A 3337-nucleotide genomic window follows, 5' to 3' on the forward strand; every position below is an offset into this window, starting at 1 on the left:
ATGGTAAGATAACCTATGTTTATTCTCAACTCAGAGATCAAGGGAATGATCAAAACAAATACAGGTTATTGTTTGGAGTAAGAGATTGAAGATTTTCCTTTCCCTTTCCCTTTCCCTTTCCCTTTCCCTTTCCCTTTCCCTTTCCCTTTCCCTTTCCCTTTCCTTTTTTCCTTACAAAAAGGGTTGTCAATGCTGGGGAATATGATGTTCTGAGATTACTGCTTCCCATGGCTGTCTCACAGATCTCTTATATCTTGTTTGTCTCTGTCTCTCTCTCGTCCTGCATTTAGGTACTGGGCTCCTTGAGCAGAGCATGGTTTGGTGTTGAGTGTTACAACAGTCATTATTCTAAAGGAGCCCGCAGTCTGGGACCAGACAGTGATGGTCGTAGATGCTGAACGTAAGTCACAGAGCAAGCTCCACAGCTGAGTTTGGATTTAAAAGCACAACTGCATAAAGGGTTGATGAGAAAGCATAGATTTTGTGCAGTCATATTTAGTTCCTCTTCTGTCTCCTGATGAATGACAGCCGTGCATTCCAGGAAGGAGGTGACCACACATCAAGCAGTTTCCTCCTGGTGATACCCTCATGAGCACTCAGTCATCCCCGGAGATGGCAGAGAACATTGGGTCCTGGGTTCATGTTTCACGTGAATTTTTGCTATGAATTGTATCTCCTGCTGTCACCAGAGCATCTCATCTCACTGCTGTCTTTCTGAGGAATTAGTTGACTCATCACTCTCAAGTCTTTTTTCTTTGGCGTGCTTCTCTTTCCCTTTGTCTGATATCAGTCCTGCCTTATCCCTTGGCATCACTGTGATGCATGTATGCATTTCAGTGTCATTTGCAGTGCTCATCTGCCATTTGAACACAGTCCTTGGTGAAAGGGGAGGAAAAGGAAGAGTAGAGTGGCACCATTCCTGGAAGGGCAGCGGGAGATGGAAAATTTCTGTGAATTCAAAGCTGTTTTCAGGCAGCCTAAATTCTACCTGTGTTCTTGTGCCTNGAAGTCACAAATGGCAGGTGGTACAGATCGTATTTTCAGCTGTGCTTTATTCTGTCTTCTGTTTCGTGGGAGTGAGAGTTTAAATCAGAGGGTGACATTGTGGATGAGATAGGAGATGGGAATTTCTGAAAGGGAATATCTACATCGCTGCAAAAACATAATTGGCATTCAGAGTCATGGTCTAGTTAACACTGGGACTGGCCTTTGTAGGTCCTCTGGTCTGGGTCCCTGCTTAAAAAAGGGCCAACTTCAAAGGCTGCTCAGGTTGCTCTGAGCCATGTTCTGTGAGCTTTTAAATATCTCCAGGGCTGGGTTATTTCGCCATCTTTCTCTGCAACCTGCTGGAGAGCTTAGCTGTACACTGTGGGGTTTTTTTTTGTTTTTTTTTTTAAGTGGAATTGGAATTAGTTTTGCTGTAACGAGTGGTTGTTGCCTCTCATCATTGTTGCTGTACTTATCTGAGAAAATTTGTATGCTGCCTCCTTTGTAGTTATCCATTGCCCTAGTAGAAGGCACAATTTAGATTCTCTCCTTTAACCTTCTCTTCTCCAAGCTGAACAAATTCACCTCCCTCATCTGTTCAGCTGTCTCGGTAGCTCACTTCTGGACTCACCCTGATTTGCTGATATCCTTCTTGCACTCGGAGGAGAGAAAATGATCCAAAGGTGGAACTGTGTTTTAGTTGTGGTTAATATTTTCTCTTAACTATCTTCTCTGTTGACATCGGATGCTCAGCCCTTGGCTGTAATTGTTACAGTGGCTCTCATTCAAATGTTGGGAACATCAGGGCGTACCTGGAGCCTTCTTGGAAGAGCCTGTTTCCTGAGCACATTGTACCCAGCACATCCTGTCCCATTCATTTGGCTCTCTGTGACAGCAATACTGCTAATTGCTTTTTTTTCCCATTGCTGAACTGCCTGGATCATCCTGGAGGTGCTGCATTTGTTTTCTTCTTTAACCAACTGCATGCACGCCTATTGATTTAACAAAGGAACCAGGAACATCTAGAGCAAGCAGGAGTGGAAAGCCCTCATTTTTTTTTTTTTTCTATGAATAATTTAGTGCCAAGTTAACTGAAACATGTGAAAATGATTTTTGATGCCTAGCTTCATTAGGGGAACCCTCTACACCCAAACATGTTCTCCATCAGTGTCACCATCCAACACTTCACCTTGTCCCAGTCGCAGGAAAGGCCTTGTGGAAAAAATATGCAGGGGAAGGGAGAAGAAAAGCAGATTATGGTTGCCATTATGCATGTCTGTGTGTGCACATGTGCTCTGTAAACTTACATTAAGGAAGAAAATGGATTCTATAAGAAAAGGAAGAATGAAACCCAAGCCACATCAGCCTTCCAAAATGTGTACTCCTTTCAGGGATACAGGCTGGACTCTGTCCCACTACAAAGCACAGTGCCACATTCCAGCCGCCTTCTCTGGAGCAAGTGTTTTAATCAGAGCAGTGTATTCTCATCCACTATGCTCCGAGCAGCAGGACAAGCGGGACCTCCTCGCCTGGCAGTGGTTTCTGCAGCTATTTCTGTGGGAAGGCCCTCCTCAATCTGGCACTTGGCAGCAAGGGGAACTTTCCTCTCTGATGTTGCACCCTTTTTCTTGCCCTGTTTAAGGTATACCCTTTGGAAGTCTGCAGCTTCCAAGATTTATTGTCGCGCAGGGCACATACTTTGTGTTACATGGTCTGGCTTTCTTTTCTTTTAGCAGAATGCTTCCCCCATGCCCTGCTTATCCTGGCAGGGGGAGAAGAATGCTGTTTGCTTTAACATTACCTTCGGTCTCAGTATGCAGCAGGTCAAAAGATGTGACAAGTACACATGCTAATCCCTTTCCCTTTCAGTTAATAGAATAACACAGATGGGAAAGTTTACACTGGGATCTGCTGCTTGCTCCAAGCTAAAGTTGAGAGAGAGACGGGTTGGGTAGAGTGGGTCCTACACAAACTCACCTTCCTACTCTGCAGTGAGGAGCTCCTGTCATCCTAAACCCTGTTTGCTCTGCTAAAAGTTTTCCCCTTCCCCTTTACTCTCCGTTTGAGAGCAGTAGCTCGAACTGACTAACATACTGAAAGCTATTGTAGAATGAAAAGTTCCCAAGAGTCAGTGATGTTCAAGTGAAAAGAAGCCAACATTTTGCATTGAAATACCACCATTTATTTTGAAAAGGTGACTCTGTAAACTTCAGACATTCCTGAGCATTGAAATACCGCATAGGAAAATTGCCACTAAGATCACGTATTTCCTTAGAAAACATATAACCAGTTTTGTTTTGTATTATTGAACTATTTATGTTTCATTTGATTTTCTGTTTCTTTGTAACCT

The 3337-nt window shown here is 43.7% G+C and overlaps 1 long non-coding RNA gene across 1 annotated transcript in view; it reads left to right on the plus strand.

The window, feature by feature from the left end:
- The window catches only part of LOC110408284, a 9297-nt gene continuing 6223 nt past the window's right edge, over nt 264-3337 (plus strand). Inside the window, exon 1 of the long non-coding RNA XR_002444271.1 lies at nt 264-400. This is a non-coding gene — a long non-coding RNA (uncharacterized LOC110408284). The remainder of the gene's footprint in view (nt 401-3337) is intronic.

The sequence above is a fragment of the Numida meleagris genome, chromosome 19 (assembly GCF_002078875.1).
Source record: "Numida meleagris isolate 19003 breed g44 Domestic line chromosome 19, NumMel1.0, whole genome shotgun sequence".
NCBI classification, from domain to species: Eukaryota; Metazoa; Chordata; class Aves; order Galliformes; family Numididae; genus Numida; species Numida meleagris.